This window comes from Pan paniscus, chromosome 3, assembly GCF_029289425.2.
Source record: "Pan paniscus chromosome 3, NHGRI_mPanPan1-v2.0_pri, whole genome shotgun sequence".
In the NCBI taxonomy this organism is placed as follows: domain Eukaryota; kingdom Metazoa; phylum Chordata; class Mammalia; order Primates; family Hominidae; genus Pan; species Pan paniscus.
This window is the reverse complement of record NC_073252.2, coordinates 115566045-115589447: the sequence shown is the minus strand read 5'-3', so window position 1 is coordinate 115589447 and position 23403 is coordinate 115566045. Positions and strand designations below refer to the sequence as shown.

Below are 23403 nucleotides of genomic sequence, written 5' to 3'. Positions count from 1 at the left end.
CTATCTACTTCACAGACTTGTTGTGAAAGTGCCACACAATATTTTCATAATAAACTTGCTCTTTTTATTTTCTTTCCACTAGTATATTTTAGACACCGATTCCATTATTTAACTTCTTCCTCAATACCTCAGCTACATTTTTTCAACAAACTTAAATCTTGCTTTTAATCCCTGTCTCCAGATGATTACTACAGTTTCTCAACTTGACAATGTTGAGAATATTGAATAGAAAATATTAATGTTTTCCTCATAAGTCCATTTGGTTTTTAGTTGCCAACTCTTCTTTTTCAAATATTAATCTTATATGTCCCATCACGATTCTTTTCCCCTTTCAGAAAAAACAAAAAAAACAAATTTTCCAATTTTTATTGTTTTGATGTATTTTCATTTCCTCGTAATTACTCAAAGATTTATCATCATATTCAAACAATCCCATCTACAATTACTTATAGTCTCCTCAAATGACATTTTTCCCAGCCAGGAGACTTGACCTCATATAGAGCAGTGAGAAGCATTTTAATCATCATTTTTCTAGTCTTAGTTTTCCATTTACCCTTGCAAATTTTCCCTTTTTCCATTTATGGAAAACACAGAAACAATATGGTGTCATGTATTTTTGCAGTGTTACCCATTAACTTAATACCATCAACTCCAGGCAGTGAACCTATCCATTTATTGTTAACTTTGTTCTCGTGTATTTAACAAAAACAAACTTTAAATTTTCAAAAATTGTTACAAGCCTCAGCTAATACTATTCTTACAATTCTGTGATACTCACTAACTTTCATATTGGTTTTTGTTTTATTTACATCTTATTACATGTTCTTGTTTTCATATCAATGTAAATATTCTTCCAGAATTTAATTTGCAGGAAGATCAGTGGCAAATGTAATAAATTTTTAAGATAAATCTTATTTTTCTTCCTCACAAATAACTACATAGCCAGAAATACTTTCTCTGAGAGCATTCAATTGCTTGAATAATTGTCCACTCTGAGATATGAATTAGCACATTCTTTCTACCCGAATTTTTAGAAGTCTGTCTTCCCAAAGTTGAGAATAAATTAATCATTATGCCCAGTCTTCAATTTCATGGCTATCAAAATTCTATGATGACAAAATTACTTTCTCTCTCAGTTGCCATTTCTTCCTCATCAAGTTATTCCTTCTTGTTTATCACTGTGAAGTCATTAGAAATGAATCAGTAAATAATTCTTCATTTTTATCACAAAAGCCATTTTCTCATTGTTTTCCCATTAAAATGCATTGCTCATAATACTTTATTTCCAAACCAAAATAGTAGGTTATATGTAGTTATTCTTAAGTATTCAGTTATTTTCAAGCATTTTAAAATGATAAAAGTGTACCAGGGACCACCATAACTAATTTTAGATGTCTCTGGTGATAATGTTTAAAATTGGACATATTTCCTAAGCTTGGAAAAATAAAACTTTCAACAAAATGGGAATTTCCAACAAATATCTGGAGAGATAGGCTATCATAATAACTATAATAGCTTGCCTCTGAATCTGTATTAGGAAATTATTATGGATACATTCTTGATAGCCGAATTTTTAAATATATATTTCTTCAATAGTAACACTCTGTTTCTCTCTTTGAATCTTTCTTAAACCTTGAATTGACTATGGCAAAGAACGTTGTAACGGATGACGTAGTAAGATTGTGCTCACTTTCAATCAAAACACTCTTCCTCAGATTTCACTCTCTGGGTCCACAATTTCATATTCTTCTACACTTAATTTTCTATGGGCTTTATTTATTTCAAAGTACTTTTTCTATCGATGATTATATTCATGATGTTCTAAAATAAGCCTGTAATAATGATGTTTAATTTTATTTTTACTGAGATGTATTTGTGATCAAAACATTTGGAATTCACTCGTTTAGTTATTGCTATATTGGTGTGATTTCTCTGGGGAGTGTACAAAGAAAGTGTTCCTAGTCAAAATTAATCACTCAGCCCTCTATCTACCTCTTGCCTTTATGTCACAATCATATTGGTTTTGCTGAGCTGCCTTGTAAAGTTAATTAAGTGCATGCATACCTTGTACTACATTGAAGTTTCAGCAAAATTTAAACCAGTGGAACACTCCCTTCTTGAAAATTTCTCTTCCTTCTCTTTTTTGTCATCACAGTCTCTTGATTTTCATTTTACTTTCATATGCCCTGTCTTCTTTATACACGTATCCCTTATGTTTTGTTTTCCTGTGATTTGCCTGTGTTCTGCTGCCCTCGTCATTATATGTACTCTTTCTTGGTGGTTTCATAAGCACTACAAGAGTTTCAAACACCTTTTAAATGCCACTGACCCTCAAATCATCTTTTTAATAAAATTTTCTCTTCCTCCTTTTCTCCCTGACTCTGTAAGTTAAACCACCACTGATTACCCAAGCCTTACAAGTGAGAGCCACAGCTAACCTTCTTGCTCTCAATGAATTCTATGTTCAATTTGCCATAAATTGTTACAGATTCTACACTCTGAATACCTCTTGCATTCATTTTCTTATCTAATTTCCAACTGACATTGTATTAATTCAAAATTCATCCATTTTTACCTGGATCACTGATATAACCTTCTAATGGATTTCATCCTTATTCTGTCATGTGAAGCAGATTTATGCTTTCCAATTTCAGCTGGGCCCTCAAAATTATTTGGCAATCCTTTTACTTGTCAGTCAAATGAATCTTGATTTTATAGCCCTGACCTATGTACTAGTATGAACATTGCTCTCTTTTTCACCCTGTCAAGTCATGATTTTTGGGAGTCTGACAATGACACTTTGCAAGTAACCACATGGGAATTTATAAGCTTCTTTCTCCATGCCAAATTGTCCCTGATTCTGCTGTCTTGCTCCTGCTACCATTTGCCCATGGCTGTGAGCAGCTTGTAAGAAGTCTCACCATTGTTCCATCCTAAAATGCTGACATCCCTAGTAAGTAAGTTGTTTTTAGATAATCTGAGAAATTCTCATCTTTGGGATATTGGAATGATTCTGATCTCGCTAGAGGCAGGGAGAAGGCCTTCTCCCAGTCTAATGCTATACTTCATTGTGCCAGCTCCAAAGCACAATATCCAACATCCCTCTAACAGAACCTTGAAAGTTTCTGACCCTCACTCCTTAACCAGAAGTGCGCTCATTCAATCATACTGCCACAAATGAGGTGGACTTCTATGAACTCTTTATTAGAGTTCATTCTTTATTAGATTACTCTTTATTATTTTTTTCCAATATTTTACCCTTCTAATTCTATTGCTTTAGAGAAAATCTCTTCTCTAACAGATATAAAATAAAACGTGGCCTTCATTTTAATGGAATCAGTAGATAGTGGGGAATGTAGAGAGAGATGGAAGGAGGAAGCATACTGTTAACGTTTGAACAGAAGTAGGGAGCAAAAATATTATTTGTCACCATTGTCTGAATTCATCTTCTTTGTGGGCTTTCCTTGGCTTGCACTATGAATGTGAAGTGTTCTATTCTAAGCCTACTTGTGCTTCTTTGATGTCTATTCATCTTTTTTTTTCATAACTCTAAGTTGTTGCTATTGCTTTCAACTTCACAGAGAAAAACTAGTTTCTCATTTATGTATTCATTCAACAAGCATCCATTTAGAGCTAGAAATACCTTTTTCTTCAAGAAGTTTACAGTGTAATAGAGGAAACAAAACAAATATTAAGTGATTATGTCACTGTGGTCAAAATCCACATAGAACACAGGGGCTCAGTGAAGGGAGAGTGAAATTCTGTTAGAGATGGAAATCAAGGCTTCATAAAGAAATTGAAATTTCAGAAGTCTGCATTTATTCCTCCCACCAATATAAGATTGTTTTGAGAATTAAAGTTTGCAAAACATATGATGCCAGTTAGTAACATTTTAACCTTAAATGGTTTTATAAGTGTGTGTGTGTGTGTGTGTGTGTGTGTGTGTGAGAGAGAGAGAGAAAGAGAGAAAGAGAAAGAGAGAGAGAGAGAGGGAGAGATAATAAGAGACCATTTTTGACTTCCTGTTTAAAGGAAGAAATATGTTCTGTTATTATTTTTACCTCGTTGTGGATGAATCCGATAAATTATGTAAATATATAATTTGACTGAAATCTTACTAGTCTTTCCATTAGGGGATACTTTCAAGCTTTCTGTGTTTTCACTTTATTATTATTATTTAAAATTTCATAGAGTATATACTCATGAAAAAACTTTGAGAAGGATGAACAAGTTTTTTGTCAGCCTTTAAGGTTGTTTATAGTAGAGGAGAAAAGGACGAAATAATAGCTGGATGTGAAATAAATGAGTCCAAGTTTTATAAAATTGTAACATCATTATAAAAGCTTCTTTTAAATTCTATCTTAATAGAAAAGTGAATGGTAGTCCTCTTTCTCTGCTTTGGGGAAAATTGTAGCTCAGGTATATGTGTAAGGCCTTAAAACTCATTTTAATGGCGTGGTCATGGCTGAGGGTTCTATCTAATGTTTTTCATTTACACTAGCAAGTACATGATTGGTAGCAGCTTAAAGAAGTATCACTTCAGACCTTTATAAGCAATAGAAAATAAAGTATTACCCTCAAAGGCCATCAACGTCTCTTACTGAAGTCATTAATCTTTAAAAGGAGAGACAATTTTAGATGTTTTTTTATTGTTTTTGGAATGTTGTACCAAACCTGCCTTGAGATCGCACTGCTGTAATGTTCTAATACATAGCATCTATTATCTTTTTGGGTAAAGGTGTATTAGTCTCAGTTTGGTTAGGAAACCAGATCTGCTCTAAGAATTGAGAAAAGAAAGTAATTAATGTAGAAGCTGAGGATATGGGAATGTGAGAAGGAGGTGGGGCGTGGGGTAATTAGTGAGTAGAGGGATGGTAATGTAGGTTCAGAGGGTCAAGAACCAGTCACTGCTGACATTAGCCTGAAGTACTGAACAAGAGGACTCCATTGTTGGCTGGGGAATTACTTCAAGTTCTAGTGTTCACAGAGAAACAGGGACATCAGGGAGATATTTGAAGCACTGGCTTGTGTCTATCATGACTTCCTGAGGGAACTATAACTTCTTCTAAATGTGCGCAAGTTCCTTTTATTGTTAAACTCTAACTTGGAATCATATATAAGAAAGGGTATTCTGGGAAACGTAGTTTCTGACTTCTCTGCACTCTAGAGGAGTCCTTAGAAGTGGGCACCAACAGTGCAAAGCAGACAACTGGACAACTAGTAATCCAGCAAATGTGAACAATGTGTTGTATGCCAGACTTGATATTTGTTACTTCATACTTACTATTTTAATAAAGAGATGGTGAAATTAATTTTATAGTTAAAAAGTGAAAATTTTAACTATACAGTGTTTAAAAAGTGAAATTTTTAGCTACACTTTAAATTTGACATAGTTTCTCATTATATCCTAAATATTTTGAAATGAAATGGTTAATAAAGAATATTATGTTTTCTTCACCCTGCAAGAAATCAAACACAAACAAATAAGCCAAATATACTGAACAGCATGAGACTGAAAAATATTATTTCTCTAACAAAATTTTTGTGTTTTTTTAATTCTTGTTGACATGCTTAACTATATTAACCTTTCATTTGGTTAGTTTGATAATATGATGAAACTATATTGATTCTGCTTATCACTAAATATATTATAAGAACGCATGTATATGTGTTCTGCAAAATATGATCAAAGTATTATTATTTCCGAAAATCTTTTTATGAGCACATATATGTGTATGTGTATGTGTGTGTATGTGAATGTGTGTCTATATACAGTGACACATACATATGTGTATATAGACCCATGTATGTATGTATGTATAAATATATTTTTTGTATGAAGCTGATTATTCTTTTGTACGAATCACAAGCTAATTATAGCAATGGATTCTTTTATTTATAGCAGCTCAACTTGTTTAATAAACAGTTATTATATGCAGTCCTGAGCCAAGTCCAATGCCATAAACTAGTCAAAATACATTATTTTTAATACCCTCAGTATTCCCGCTGGTAGAGCAGTGATACTTTTCTTATAAAAATTCTGCCTTTGGGGCATCAAGCTTTTCCAGCTTTAAATAAGACAAAATTGATTTTGTTGCAACAGCCTCGATTTTTGTGTAGACCTATGTTAAGATACTTTTTTTAATTAAATGTCAAATCCAGCTTGGCACTGGAAACACAGTGCATGCTTGATGTTTGAGGAAAAGCTATCAGCTTGTCTCTCCCTGTCAAATTGCCAGCTGCCTTGTAGTGATTAGTTTAGGCTAAGGGATCACTGTTGGGCAGAACTTTGTATCACGAATGGCTCAATGCTGTGTGACTTGGGGGAAGATGTGAGACAACCTATTTGTCTTTGCGAGATTGAATTTTATACTTTTAATTATTTAAGGTTATTTTAGGTACTTTTCTTGTAGATGTAACAATAAATCAGAAATCCCATTCAGAGGAAGGCATAAAAAGGAAAGGTGAAATCCTTCTAAGTAGTAATTTCTATGAATCTTAGCATCTGGTGCTATAGTTGGAATAGAAGATTTATATTTGCCATAGCAATATTTTATATTACTCCTTTTTCACATCTTAAGAAATCCAAACCATAAAGTAATTGGTAGTCAAGACATTGGGACTCTGCCTCTGTTCCTTAGAACAACTTACTCCTTGTCATGATGTTTTTTGCAAGATTGTGCAATCCCTTAATAAATTACAAACCAGAAGCAATTATCCAGATAATTAAAGCCTCCCACTTTCCTCCAAATAAATAAACTAAAAGAAAAAGAGAGGAAACGTTGTTGGCATTTTTCCTACTCAAGGATCCAAAAAAGAAGTCACTGCAGCCACTAATAGTACAGCCATAAACAACGCAGGGTTGTTGTTGAAACGAACACTAGCAACATAAAGATGAGAGGAGAATTCATTCACCGAGGCAATTTCCAGCAGCAGTATTGAAGCTTTTCTTTGGTAGGAGCAGCCAAGCTGTGTCCAGGCCAGTGGTGGAGGACTACTGTTTTGTTAGTCTTTTTTTTTTCTAGACATTAACATAGGTGCACCAAGTTTCTTTTGATTAGGATTTGCTTTTTCTTTTTTTCATCATTGTGCTTTTAATCTTTCTATATCCTTACACATCTCTACTGAACAGAATACTATTGGATATTTTAAATCCCATCTGATAATATTTGATTTTCACTGACCCATTCAGTTCATTTACATTTAATGTAATTACTAGTATATTTGTGTTTTTCTTTATTATCTAATTTTGAGTTTTGTATTTGTTCTATTTGGTTCATGTTATTTCTTTTTTTTTGCCTCCTTGGAATTGATTCTTTTTACTCTTTCCATTATATTTTTCCTTCTATTTTGGAATATATTTATCTGCTTTAGAATGTTCTAAAGACTACAATGTAAATATTAAACTTACCTAATTCTAAGGTGAATGAATACCTTTATCCTGCTCCCAGAAAATATAAAGATGTGGACACATTCATCTACGTAAATGTTATGCAATTATATCTTTTACTGTGTGATATACTCTAATTATTGTATATAGTCAGTATTTGTTTAGATTTACTCACATTTTTACACTTTTCTATGCTTTTCCTTTCTTCTGTCCTCACATGTCTTTTACATAAGACTAATTTTCTTCTCAGTCAAGTATAGTGATAGAATTTCTTTGCAAGAATCTGCTGGTGGTAAACAGCTAGATTTTGTTTATCTGAAAAAGGTCTTTATTTTTACATGTGCCACCCATAATACTTCTCTAAAAGTCTTTGTTTATTCCATCAATAACATTTATTGAAATCATAGCATAAGACAAAATGAAAGATTTTAGTTTATACCTTACTCCATATTCTCTTCCTATCCCAAGCCTCCTCCCTCACCATAAGAATACTGTGTAGACACCCCAGCCTGCATGTCTAAGTTCTGTTTACAAAATCAGTCTCCATTTTGAGGGGTGAGGACCGGGCAAGGCCAGAAAGGAGCTTTGTACAATGCTGGGCCCAGGGCAAGGATCCTGATTGCCTGGGTCAGAGGTTAGAGCTATTTCTTTTGTGATATCTCTTGAAAAATGTGTTTACAGTATGGAGTTCTAGGTTCACAAGTTCTCCTCAGTCTTCAGGAGTCTATCAATACTGTCCGGAAGCTACCTCTCAGACTCATGTAACTAGCTTGAAGATAATCTGGTCCTTTTATCTGACAATTTTAAAGACCTTCCCTTTGTCTTTGACTTTCTGAAGTTTCACTGTGATGTGTCTAGTATGAACATCTTTTTATTTATTTTATGTGAAGTTTATTGGGCTTTCTGTGTCTGAGAATTTGTGACATTCATTAGTTCTGCAATATTCTCAGCCATTGTTTCTTTAAATTTTACCTTTAATCCATTTTATCTTTTCAACAATTATGTATTTTTTGAGTGCTTAACATGTGCCAAGCACACTTCTAGGTACTAGGGATATGTATCTTATCAAAACAGTCAAAAAACATCTCTATTCTAGTGGTTCTAGAAAATGTGCATACAAAAAAAAGCAAAATCCATAGTATTTAAAAGATTGTTAGTAGTTATTACAAAAAAAATTAATGAAACAGGAAAAGAAGGCAGAGAGTGTCAGAGGCATAGTTACAATTTAAATAGTGTGTTCAGAGAAGGCCTCAATGAAAAAGTGATACTTGTGCAAATACATGGAGGAGGAAAGGGAGTGAGCCTCCTGTATATTTAGGAAAAAGAGATCTCAGGAACAGGGATTCACAAGTATAACAATCCTGATGTGAGAACAAGTCTGATATGTTCACAGATATGTAAGGAAGCTTAACAGGCTTGTGCAGGATAATATTTTCATTTCTTTAATCCTTCTAAGAGTATCAAATTAAGGTCGTCATACATAGGAGAAAACAATGGGGTTCTTCATTTTTAATTAAGAGGTACATTAAACACAACATACCCTATTGTTGTAATAAATATGTGCTGCGATTGCTGACAAATATGCTATGCACACTTAATGATTATGTTCATTTTGGTTGTATACATGAAAGTTTATTGGTTCATAATAGCTAGTGGTTTAACTATATGAACACAGAAAAATGTATTTTATTTCTCAATGATTTTGTATATTATTTGGTCTAATCTTAAAATAGAGGAAATTTAATTCTATCAAGTAGAAGTTCTTATTGTGTAAAAAATACATTTAACATTCAATTAACACAATTAGAAAACTATTTTGATCTCAGACTGCTGTGCTAGCAATGAGCAAGACTCCATGGGCGTGGGACCCTCCGAGCCAGGCCCGGGATATAATCTCCCAGTGTGCCGTTTGCTAAGACCATTGGAAAAGAGCAGTATTAGGGTGGGAGTGACCCAATTTTCCAGGTGCCAATAGCAAATACAGCAATAATTGTTATTTGTTTTGCAGTTGTTTGTGCCTCTCTTCCTCTTTTGCTGTCTTGCTTTGTCATTTGATGATTTTTGTAGTGATTTGCCTTAACTCTTCATTTTTTATGTTTCCTTTATATTTGTGTATCTATTATAGGTCTTTTTCTTTGTGGATAACTCAAGGTTTGCATAAAATACCTTGTAGTTATAATTATCTATTTTATGTTAACAACTTAACTTCAACTGCATATTAAAATTATACACTTTTACTTTCCACCACCCACACTTTGTGCTTTTGTAGTCAATTTGCTTCTTTTTATATTGTGTATCCATTAACACATTTTTATCTTTTAATTATTATATTAGAATTAAAAGTAATTTCTAAACCATTAAAAAAACTATTTTGGAGGTAAATTTTGAGAATAATTTTTCTCCCTTGGGTAGAAATTCATACTCTTTTTTGAAATTTAGTTTTTATTTTTCAACCAAATCTAATGGCTAAGGTAACTTAGAAGCTGTATAGAATCTGCACAAAATCTCGCAAGGCTGTTCATAAGGAGTGTTTCATTGGCTTAATCATCTTAAATGGAGTTGATGCCAGTGAAAATCTTCTTAAATACTATAAAAGAACTGCATTGATGAAAAAAATATTTTGTTATCTTAAAAACTATCAGCTAAATTACATTTGCTTCTGATCATTTGTGCAAATAATTTATGAAATCTTTAGATAAATGAGATAAAAGAGGATCCTTCAGGTTAAGACTATTTAATCAAATGGATACCCTGTTTTCTCACCTGGGGACATACTCTTCCTAGAATCATAAGCAATACAGGATGGAAGAACTTTCTGTTCTTATTGCTTTACTAAAGGCTTGGCTTTGCAAAGACACCACCTGGCCATCCCTGCTCATGCTACTAGAATTTTTTTGCAATTCTTTTACTGGCCTTTTCATTGACATATTCATGCTTAGGGATTTCATACTGCACCAGGACTTCTGTATAATGACAGTCCTCTAATAACTATCTATATTCAATATTTTTCTCCTCTTCCCAGGGCCTACATAAATAACTGCTTATTGGTCATCTCAATTTTGGTGCTTCAAAGTTGTCTCAAATTTAGTCCATCAAATTTATTTTATTGAAAAAAAATCCCTTTTCTTTTCCTGTGTTATTTATTTCAGTGAATGGCATTACCAACTGCCATGAAACTTGACTGTAATATATCTTGAACCCTGTTTTATCTTCCTATCCATATTTCCATGCATACATCTTTTTCAGAGAATCACTTTTTATTTCATTTTAATGGCTTTATTAAGATAGAATGAACATACCATAAAATTTACCCACTTAGAGTTTATAATCACTTTTATCATATTCACAGTTGTGTATCCATCACCACGATCAATTTAAACACTTTTATTACCCCAAAAATAAACCTCATAATACTGAAATGCCACTTACCAACCCCTCCTTTCACAACACCCCTAGATAACCACAAATCAACGTTTTTTTCTCTATTGATTTTTCAGTTCTGGACATTTCTTATAAATAGCATAAGACAATATTGGCCCTTTGTGACTAGCTTCTTTCACTTCAAATGTTTTCAATATTCATTCACATTGCAGCATATATCAGTACTTCATTCTTGTTTTATGGTCAAATAATTTATCATTGTATAGATATACCACATCTTGTTTATCCATTCATTGACTTATAGACATTTGGTTTACTTCTACCTTTTGACTATTATGAATAATGTTGCCAAAAGCATTTATGTACAAGTTTTTGGGTGGAGATATGTTTCATTTCTCTTGGGTGTATACCTAGGAGTGGAATTGTGAAATCATACAGTAGTTCTATGCCAAACCATTTGAGATACTGCCAGATAGTTTTCCAAAGCAACTGCAACATTTTACATTTCTACCAGCAATGCATGAGTGTTTTTCATTTCTCCACATCCTTCTAACACTTGCTATTTTTTATCTTTTAGATTATAGTCATCATAGTGACTGTGAAGTGTTTTCTCATTGTGTTTTTCATTTGCATTTGCACAATGACTAATGATGTTGAACACATTTTGCTGTGCTTGTCATTTGTACATCTACTTTGTAATAATTTTTATTCAGATCCTTTGCCCATTTAAAAAAATCATCTTTTTATTATTGAGTTGTAACAGTTCTTTATATATTCCAGAGGCAAGTACCTGCTACATAAACCAGCCTAAGATGGCCTCTTTTTATTGGCCCTGAGGATGTTTATTTCTTCACTTAGGCTGAGATTTGTTAACTTAAAAGCTCACTGGTGCCAAACTTAAAAGTTTTGCACATCAATTATTTTTTAAGTTGCCCAAACAAGCTGATTTTTAGCCATTTAGAGACTGCCTGCTTTGCATATCCCATAAAACCTTGCCTCACGTCTGCTAGCAATAGATAAGCCGGGCCCTATAAAAATACCAAGCTGTTGCTGCTTTTTGGAGCTCTCTAACCTAGAGTTTTCCTTCCTAGTGACCAGAAGTTCCCTTGCCTTTTTCCACTTCCGTGTAGGAACCATCACTTCTTAGTCAGCATAGCCCAATATAGTTGTGTGTGCTATTGCCACCTCATGGCCATATATTTTTCCTTGATTAGCCTCCCAAGTCCCTTCAAACCCTGACACTATCTTATCAGATATGTGATTTGCAAATTTTCCTCATTTATGTAGATTGTCTCTTTATTTTCTTGATAGTGTCCTTTGAAATACAAAATTTTTAATTTTGGTGATACCCAGTTTATCTTTTTGTTGTTGTTGATTGCGTTTTTGGTGTTATTTCTAATAAATCGTTGCCTGATCTAAGGTCACTAATATTTATATCTACGTTTTCTTCTAAGAGTTCTTCAGTTTTAGCTCTTACATTTAGGTCTTTATCCACTTTGAGTTAAATTTTGCCAATGGTGTAAGTTCAGCAAACTTCATTCTTTGCATGTGGATATCCAGTTGTCCCAGGGTCACTTGCTGAACAAAAAAATTAATATCTCTTATAGTAGTATCTTTTTATCTATTCTTATTGCAGTTGCTCTAGTTCATTTCACCATTTTTTTCTGAATTATGTGAACCAGTGCCCCGAATTAACTGATACTTGTTTCTTCGTTTATTTTCTGTTCTACAGCCAATGAATTTTCTCAAATAAGAATTTGATTGTGTCCTTCTCTTGTTTAAAACTTAAAAATTGTTTTATAATTTCAAATAAAGTATAAATATCTTAGCACAGCACACAAATGTTGACTTTTTTCTCACACTTGGCCTTTATGCTACAACTATATTTTTAGTTTTTTATTTTATATTTTTTATTTTTTAATATTTTTATATTTTTATTATATATTTTTAGTATGCCATGCTCACCCCTCTCAATTCTGTGCCTTTTCAGATGCTGCTTCTTCTTCCTATAAAACTCTCAGTGTCCTTTAGTTCTAGGTTACTCATTAAAGCTTTGAGAAAGTCTTCCTTAAGCAGTGTAAGACAGGGTTAGTTTTTCTCATAGATATAGAACTTTCACCTATCATGGTGGCTATGATAGTACACTGTAATCACCTGATGATTGTCTTTCTTCCTCTAGTTTGTAAATTCACCAAATTGAAAGACTGTCGTTTTCACTATGGTGTCTCCAGGGCTGAGTACAGTATTGGGTACAAAGTATACATTAAATTAATAATTACCATGTTGAATTACTTACTTACATTAACAAAATCAATAAGAAAATCTAACTTGAGTATTTTAGTCCAATTTTGAAAAGGCATGACAGTGAGTTACTGTAGGTATAGGAATATAGATTATTGAATGAAGAATAAGATTGCTACCCTTAAGCAGTTTATTGGCCACGCTAGATGTAAACCCATGAAATACAATAATCCATTTACATATACCCAAGAATGCATTAAAGAAAATCCTAAAGAAGTTCTCCAGAGAAGTTTACTTTTAAACTTCTTAGAAGCTCATTACTGGTCTGTCTTTTAAAATTCTAAATATGTTTGCTTTCTTGGGCATAGATTGTGTGCTTTCCATGAAAATAAAATACAGCTCATTTAGTATGTAAAATAGACAAACTATACACAAAACACATTTACTTCAATTCTGCAAAGTTTTGCTATTTCCTTCATATCTAATTACCATTCTAAGTGGTGGAGATAAACAGTTTTTGCTCTTGCATAAGCTTAGATTCTTGGGAGGCAGCAAGTCATAGAATTAGATAATTTCAATGCAATAGGGTAATTGCGATGATTTCAGTTGTAGGCATAATAGTGGGGCCTGGGCTAGCTTAGACATCTATGAATCTATGATATATTTGGAAAAATGAAAGGCAAAATTATTATTTTCAGCAATTGCATAGTAATAAATGAATAAAACAAATTATGAATACAATGATTATAAGTTTTTTTTTATGGTTACTAACAGAGAAATGTCACATCTCAAAATAATCTCTCATAGTAGGTAAAACATAGCACCTCAAAAGCAGTAGTGGTAATGAAGGTCGTAGTAAATCTTCATTGCCATGTCCAATAATTAGATCTCATAATTCTTTACTGTGTGGATTAACATTAGGCAATATCTTACATTATAGACTGGCTTTTTTTTAAACTTTAGTTATTTTTCATCATAGAGTGGAAATTAACCAGAAATTGAATGATGGTGAAACCTTAATAGCTTTAGTAGTTTAAGGCTATTCAAGTAATTATACAGAAGAGGTCTCTGAAAAAAATTTATAGTTTACAAAATTGTAATAGTTTCAAGACATTAATTTCTTATGTGTCCTCCAATATTGCAAAGGCATTTTTACAAGCATGTATTTGTGGGAAATTCCAACAGAGCCTGGGTAATTTCCTTTTCTTTTAGTATCCTTGAACTTAGAACAATCAATTTAAGTTGGTTTTGGATTAATATTGAAGCTGTTACTTTCTGTGGAAAATTTACAACTATATTCTAACTATCCACCTTTAGAGGAATAATTCATTTAAAAAATAGCATAACCTTAGAGAGGCAGTAATGTAATATTTAGGGAAAAGGCATAAGTAATGTCATTCCCTATGCCTACGTGTAGGCCTTGGGACGGCAAACGTTTTCCTTCATTACAACCTCAACAACAGATTAAAATAAATAGTATTGCCACAGGAAGCAAAACTAATATGTAGGAACTTTACAAAATGCATCTTGCCAGCCAGCAGCAGTGCACATATAAAATGATGCTGAATCAATTGGATATCATCTTGATACTAGTACCCCACCAGAGAGCTAGTTGGAGAGCTAGTTGGCACACTGATATAGATTTCCCTGCCACAACCTATTACTGCTTTACACTTTTTCTTAGCCAAGTGACTATTTCCTGTCTCCAAAGACTACAGCTTGGGATTAACGGTATTTCTTTTATCATGTCACATTCTAAAGAGTGACTTAAATGAGGAAACTATTAGAAAGTTTAGATATTCATATAAAATCATGCTGCAGGAAGATAATAAAAATATGATAAGGTGATAGCCCCATCAAGGCATTCCACAAACAATTTCAATACATTCAGGATGTTTCAGACAAAGAACAGAGATAGATACATACATAAGCAGATATTTAGTAATATTTTATTCATAATTTTCAAACATTCTCATGGTGACACTTATTCCCATAGTCTAAAAAATAATTATTTTATAAAATAATAAAAATACAAACCACACTAGGGGAGAAAATACTCATAATCACCTATCCAATAAATGACTTGTATCAAGAATATATAAATAACTTCCAAAGTTCAATAATAAAAAGCCACCTAATATAAAATCAATGAATTATGTGCATATACATTTCATAACAGAAGATAAACAGACATCAATTAAGCATGTAAAAAGATGCTCAGTCATTAAATAAATGAAAATTTTGAATAATGAGATACTACTCCTCTTAGAATGTCTAAAATTTTAAAAAGACAAAGTATGCCAAGCGTGGGTAAACATGTAAAAATGTGTTAACTCTCATACACTACTGGTGAAAATACAAAATGCCAAAAACACTCAGGAAAATAGTTGGGCATTTGTGTAAAAAATTAAGTGGATATATACTATGTGACCTGTCATTCCACTCTTAGGTATTTACCTAAAAGAAATGAATACATATGTACCTATAAAGATTTCTACATAAATATTCATAGCAGCTTTATTTATAACAGTCAAAAACAAGTGAATGCATAAAAAATTTTAGTACATCTGTACAATGCAATATAAAGGCATAAACTATTCATGCATGAAAAATGAATGGATATCAAAATAACTAACTTATTTTATTATATACAATTTGAGAAAAAAATATAGTAACACAAAGATAATCACTGGTTGCCTGGAAATGGGGTGAGATTGGAGAGGAGGACAAGAAAAGGAGAAACGAAGATTACAAGAGGACATGAGGATATTTAGAGACTAGTAATGGATATATATATAAATATACATATATATGCATCTTAACTTTGATGAAGTGTCTATACATATCATTGGTCTATTTTATATTAGGTAGTTACATATATCTTATGTATATTTATTTGTATATGTATATGAATATATAATCTTGATTGTGTTGAGAATTTCAACAACTTAGCAAGTTGTGTGCTTTAAGTATGTGCTTTTTATTTTTTATCAGACATATAGTTCTACCTACATTTAGGCTAGTTAAATACTCTTTTCATAATTTTCAAAATGGTTTCTACATGATATATTTTTAGTGGATATTTTGTCTTTATTTGTGGGCTCAATTATCCTTTGGTTAAAAAAAAAACTCCATGTGATAAACTCAAAAAATACATTATTCTTGCAGGAATTTTATTAGTGGTTTTGTTTCTCAGTAGTTTACCTTCAGAAACCTGGTAGGTCCTTGGAGTTTTCTTCCTCTCTCTAGAGCAGGGATTGTCAAAATTTTTCTACAAAGGGAAAGATTTGTATAAAGGTAAATATTTTAGGCTTTTCAGGTCATGTAAGATCTTGATTCCTTTTCTTTTCTTCCGCTTCCTCTTCTCTTCCACATTTCTCTCTTCCTTCACAATCCTTTAAAAATATACAGACCATTCTTAGTTTCTTGGCGATCCAAAAGTAAGCCACAAGCTAGATTTGCCTTCCAGGGCATAGAGTTCTCACCCCTGTCCTTTAGGATCATGGCTCACACACTGACACGTTTGGTGGAACCGTTTTTCCTGCTGCCACTCCCTGCTTACTTCATGTCACCACATGATGGTTCTCTGGGGTCATGGCTTGAGCCTTTTCTACCACTACCTTTTCTCCTGCACAGCAGCTGTCCCTAGATGACTGGTGAGCTCTGCTCATCCCTTTGTTCTCTGCTGTATTCGTTGGTTCTCACATTGCTATAAAGAAATGCCTGAGACTGGGTAATTTACAAAGAAAAGAGGTTTGACTGATTCACAGTTCTGCAGACTGTACAGGAAGTATGGCAGCATCTGCTTCTGGGGAGGCCTCAAGGAGCTTTTATTCATAGTGGAAAGCAAAGTGGGAGCAGGAGTCTTACATGTCAGGAGAAGGAGTAAGAAAAAGAGTGAAGAGGTGCCACACACTTTTAAACAACCAGACCTCATGAGAACTCACTCACTATAGAGTACCAAGGGGGGATGGTGCTGAACCATTCATGAAAACTCCACCCTGATGAACTAATCACCTCTCTCCAGATCTTCCTTCCAACATTGGGGGTTACGGTTTTACATGAGATTTGGGTGGGAACACAGATTCAAACCATATTATCTGCCCAGTCAGTTCTTTTCACAGTTCTGCTAGAAACTCACCAATGTGTAAACAGAACTGACTCTTAATTATGAACTAGTCTCTTAATTCTGAACTAGTCAAATCTTTAATGAAGCCCCTATTAAATGTTACATGAACAAGAGTTGCCTACCTTTGCAAACTCAAATACTGTCTTACACTGTATTTGCTTTCTAGTTGCCACTTAACTATACATTTCTAGATGTTTTCCAGACCTTGTGCTAAATCTGATTCTGTAGCTGTTATTGTCATGCAATTATCACACCCCACTTGGCATTTTACTTACCCCATACTTATCTTAGAGTTTGCCATTTATGACACTAAAGTTCATGTTTCATCTGAAGGTAGGAAAATCACTGTCTTCAGTTTTACACTTTTTAAATGTGAATTGACATAATAGAAGTACTTAGATGCTAAAAGTTTATTAACTTCTTTTTTTCAGTTTATCTAGATCCCCTTATCTCTCCAAGCAGGAGAGATAAAAGGTAAAAGGATGAAAACAATTCATGTAACAATCAATATAATTGGAGCTACCATTCCCTAAGACCCTCATATGCTATTGCTGAAATTTGAATATTATCCAAAAAACTTCCCCCTTGATGTTCTGGGTCTTCATTTGCTACTTGTTTCTTTTATTTTGGACCTCTTTCTCCTTTCCTTCCTACACACATATAATGTAGCAGGTATGCCATATGAAGCTGAGCCCCTGTTACTGAAGGCAGTGGATGTTTTACCTGGAGTCTCCACATGTTCTTGAAAATAGCAGATACAACAAATCTTGGATTGAGCAAAGAATACACATTTTACATAGCACATCACAATATCAGGATAACTTTTGTTACATTTATCATTCTACATAAATAAAAAAGATTAATAAGTGTTTATATTGCAGGCATACATGTCCTCAATATTAAAGCATAAAACCCTAATGGTCATGCACATATCTTTCTGTTGCTATGCTACCCTAGGCCAAAGTTTGTTTGAATTTTCTTACATTATAATTCTTCAATCCCAAATACAGTGAATCACCTGGATATAAAAGGATACCATTGGGGCTATTTAAGTAAAATACACTATCGATCACTTCAATGCTAGTTCACTTACTTTCTCTTTAAAATAACTGCAGGAACATCACAAATGCCACATTTAATTTGACTATAATTTTTATTTCTGTGGTGAAGACCTGTCTTCTATAGTGAGTATCTATCAAAATTTAAGCTGGGTGTACGTTTCAAAGAATCCCTTTAGCATAAGGTCATGGAGGCAAATACCAATTACATGAAAACTGAACATGTTCATGTATAATAAATACTACTGCATAAAAAAGTACATGAAATTCTAAAGATATATCTAGGTTTTATTTAAAGGCGTTACCAATTTTCAGTGTAAAAGTGTCTGAACCGTATGTAAACATTATTACTCTTGATTAGAGATATGGTGATGAAATATTAGAAGAAAGAACAAACAGGCTAAAATGAAAGTATGCTGTTAATGAAACAAATTACTGAAGAAAGTAAGAAATTTGAAAATTTAAAAAAATGCTACAGAGACTAATAGATTTACATGCTTTTCTTATACCCACACATTCCTCCAATTCTATTAAATTTGAAAAATTGTTGTCAGATAACAGACAGGACATTCAAATATAGGCACAATATACCTATAATCTCTGACACTCATATTTATTTGTAATCAACTTCATATTTGGTACTTTTTCAGGAGTTTTATCATTAGACTCATATGTTTTTACATGTCAAATAGAGGTTTTGATTGTGCTTCAATGAAACTTACAGCTGTAAATAAAATAGAACACAAATATTCATGGCTGTATTGCTACATATGTGCTATATATTGTGTTTTTGTGTGTGTGATGTATATAAGTATATTCACACATATACATACACTATATATATATATAAATATCCACGTTCTTTTTAGTATTCTCATATGAGTATAAATAGAAGTGAAGGTCACTTTTAATGTTTTCAGGTGGGAAAAATACATTCAAAATAGTTTTGAGTTGTCAATCTGCAATAATAGAAACTGAGAATGTAAAATGTATTACAATAAGAATTTTAAAATAGTGCTATCAAATTTTATGATTTGTTTGGAAGTTTTAGTGTTGTCATGTATTATACACATGGAAATTTAAATAGATTGGGAGCATTGAACTGGTTTTTGGCTTCTTGGTATAGTTTTCGAAAAAACAAACAAACAAACTTTTTTCAAAGTCATAAGTTGTGTTTAGTGCCGATAGTGATGCTAGTTAGAGTAGAAAAGTAGAAACTTCAGTTTTGAAATTAAGATCTAAAGCTATCTGAGAATCTAATGGTTCAACTGAAAACTTGGTACTTTTGAAATTAATTACATTATCAGACTTTGTTAAAAGTAGAAAAAGAGTGAAGCATTAGTTCAAGAGGCAAAATAAAGCAACAAAAGACAACTTTGTATTATAGCTGGTGTGCCAATGATGATGATGATGATGATGATGATGATTTTTGTTTTTTTTTGGGGGGGGATGGAGTCTCTTTGGGTCATTCAGGCTGGAGTGCAGTGGCACAATCTCGGCTCATTGCACGCTCCACCTCCCGGGTTCACGCCATTCTCCTGCCTCACCCTCTGAGTAGCTGGGACTACAGGCGCCTGCCACCACGCCTGGCTAATATTTTGTATTTTTAGTAGAGATGGGGTTTCACCATGTTAGCCAGGATGGTCTCAATCTCCTGACTTCATGATCCGCCTGCCTCGGCCTCCCAAAATGCTGGGGTCAAAGGCGTGAGCCACCATGCCCAGCCCTGATGATTATTTTTATTAATAAATATTTCAAGTATCAGATACAGATATAGCATTCACTGAATGCTATATATGTAGCATTCATTGAAACTCAACTTCTTGGCATTCTCATAAATATGTGTCTGATGTTTCTTTAGACAATAGTATAAAGATACCTAGATTTTGGCACTATGAGGGCTAAGTAGAAGATAACAGTTAAAAATTCCTTTATTGTTTTAGTGGTTTTCAAGACAGAAGAAGCCAAAAAAAATTAATTGTTTTGTAGATGTACTTCTTACATTGTAATCGATTTTAACTTAGTTTTAGATGGGATATAAAATTGGAGATATTAAATTACACACAGACTGTTTACTCAATCTTTCATATTAGATTTACAAATCAATCTGGAATGTGCTGACAGCATAAACTGCTACAGAAAAAGTTCTGTGTTCTCCTTGGGGCATGCATTTTTGTTTCTATGCAGTTATGCTATTTTCTGTTGAGGAAAAGGAATCCACTGATTCCTCTTTATATTTGCCCTGAATAAATATCCAAACTACTAAAAAAACCAAGTGACATGGATGAACCTATGTAATCGAGGTTTCCTGTTTTTATTAATATAACTTACAAAAATAATAATATGTATATGTTTATACTGGTACTCAGAGTTATCATTGTGCTGTGTGATCAGAAAGATTTAGGGGTGAATTCCTACTTATCTAAATACTCTTAGGGGAGGATTTGAGCGCTGAGAAGAATCAGGAGTAAGTTATAAGTATTTATTTTTAAACAAGTTATATAAATATTTGCAAGCATTTTTCCGGTTCCTTTGATAGTGACTTGCAGTTCCTTCAGTGGATATATCCTCACCTGGAGTTGACAAGTTCTGCTCACTGACTGGCTAGGACAGATGTGTTCCTAGTTTCTACAGACAAATTTGCATTTTCTGTTAACATGTTCACCAAAGAAAGAAGTCAACTGGAAATGTTAAGTTCTATGTTGTTCTACTTCAAGAAATGAATAGTAAGAACAAATAATAATTTGCTTAAGTTAAATTGATGTACCACACTGGTAGTAATGATCAACAGGTTACTAATCCCTCACTTCTGATATTTAATTGATTTACTTTGTTGGAATTTTAATGGTAATCATGACAAATTTAATAAAACATACTAGAAATGCAATGACATAGACAAACATACAAGGATTTATATCTGTTGAAGCGTATGGTACTCAATGTTCCAGATCTTGTGTGAAAAAGTGCCACAGTGAAACAGCCAAAGAACTAACATAGATAACTCAATTTTTGTTTAAGGGGCCTCCTACAAGTAGACTAGGATAATTTTAGAGCACTGAGATAATTTGCAAAAACAATCATGTAGTTTCTGAAACCAACTCTGTGAATAAAAGAGAAGTATGTAAACACCTGACTACTTTTTGTTAAAAACTTATAGAAGCATTGTGACCTGACCAAGGGCAAAGAAATTCCAAACCTCCTTGGACCCTTGCTGGCATCCAGATGTCTGCGGTCATCAGTAACCTCTTGATCCCAACCTCCTCATCTTCCCTCCTCCTCAACATAAAAAGAGCCTGAAATCTGTGCTGACTTAATATGGTTCTTTAGGACATTAGTCTACCATGTTATTGGTTTGCCGGCTATCCGAAATAAAGTTGCCTTCCTTGCTCTAACTCCTTGTCTCTCAATTTATTGGCTGTTGTGTGGCAAGCAGAATGAGTGGTTGCACAACCTCAAGACACCTATTTTGTTCTCTCGGATCACACTGTTGATACATTTCTGATTCCTATAAGTTTTTTAATGCTTTGATTCCCTCCCCCAGCACAAGGCATCAGCTGATTTCATTTGTCAGTTCTTACACCTAGGCTTGATCTCTAAGTGTTAGTGTACTCTAAGTCTCAGTCCTAAACTTTCTTTCTCTTCTTCTCCATTTTTACTGTCTTCATAGATTATCTCCTCTAGTGACTTTGTTTAAATATAGCCTTTATGCTGATGACTCTCAACACGCAGCTCTCATCACTCCTATCAAACTCCAACTGCCTACTAGGATGTTTAAAAAACATCTTAAATTTTACTGACCAAAATAAAATCTTGATATTTATTCTTAACATCAAACATGTTTTTCTTGCAGTCTTCCATTTCTTGGTAAAATCATCACTATGCTTGCTCTTTGAAGTTATGTAAATATAATCTATCATTTTACCTCATTTTTATGACATCAATAACCTAAATTACATCTAGGCTTTCATCCATGTGCATTGTCAAATAAAAACAAATAGGGACTTAGGAAAGGAGAGAATTTATTCAAAAGGATTATTGCATGATGGGGGAAAGGAGAGAGGACTATTTCTTTTTTTTTTTTTTTTTTTTTTTTTTGAGACGTAGTCTCGCTCTGTCGCCCAGGATGGAGTGCAGTGGTGCGATCTCAGCTCACTGCAAGCTCCCCTTCCCAGGTTCACGCCATTCTCCTGCCTCAGCCTCCCGAGTAGCTGGGACTACAGGCACCCGCTACCGCGCCCGGCTAATTTTTTGTATTTTTAGTAGAGACGGGGTTTCACTGTGGTCTCGATCTCCTGACCTCGTGATCCGCCCGCCTCGGCCTCCCAAAGTGCTGGGATTACAGGCGTGAGCCACCGCGCCCTGCCTAGGGGAGAGGACTATTTCAAATAGGAAGTTCACTCTGATTATGAGCTCTGCAAGCATCTGAAGTGTTAGGCAAAAGAGGTTTCTCTTTTATGGGGAGGAGTAAACAAGGCTAGGAAGAATGGTGTGTGGAGAAGTCGGAGGAAAGAGTGGCATAACAGTGGGATAGTAAGTCAGAGAATGTTTTATTCTGAAGCCAGCCAATTTTCAGGAAGGGTTGCATGTTGTATGTTGGCTCAGGCTGAAGGTGGGTCAAGGTTTAAAGGTCTAGGGGAAGGAAAACAAAAACAAAAGACAAAGTTTGGTTAGCAAGTATTTTGAACTGATTGATCAGTAAGGACAAGCGATTTAGTTAATTATTTAAGGGGCAAGGAAAGGGAATTTCGAGGGCATGTGTCTGGCCTTTTCACAGGTAAATAAGGATACTTCCTGTGAGTCTTATCAAAGTCTTAAGGGAAAGGGCATTTCATTGTAATAAGCCATTACCCAGAACACTAAAAGGTGGGAGAATTTCTTAAACATTTCTGTTTTGTAGGAACAGAGGACTCAGCTAAAATTCAACATGTGGCTATTGTCCTACATCTATTCTTCGTTGATTGAACCGAATTATCTTTTACAGATTATTTATGTCATGATTAAAAGCTTTTCATTTTTTAAAGATTTCATTTACAATGAAATCCTGATTTCTTCCCATTATGTTTCAGACCTTCTCTGATTAGGAATCTATTTCTCTGAATTCATTTTATAATTGAACTCTCATGTTCATTATGCTGTAAGCCCCTGGTCTTGTATGCTCCTCAAAATATCTAGGTTATTTTCCAGTATTGGAACATTAGTGCTGC

At 33.7% G+C, this 23403-nt stretch overlaps 1 long non-coding RNA gene across 4 annotated transcripts in view; it reads right to left on the bottom strand.

Annotated features, from left to right (window-relative positions):
• Nucleotides 1-10543: 10543 nt before the first annotated feature.
• LOC117980040 (uncharacterized) overlaps nt 10544-23403 on the bottom strand; it is a 118124-nt gene continuing 105264 nt past the window's right edge. For all 4 annotated transcript variants that reach the window (XR_010112012.1, XR_004671167.3, XR_008625218.2 and 1 more), the window contains one exon: nt 10544-16407. This is a non-coding gene — a long non-coding RNA (uncharacterized LOC117980040). The remainder of the gene's footprint in view (nt 16408-23403) is intronic.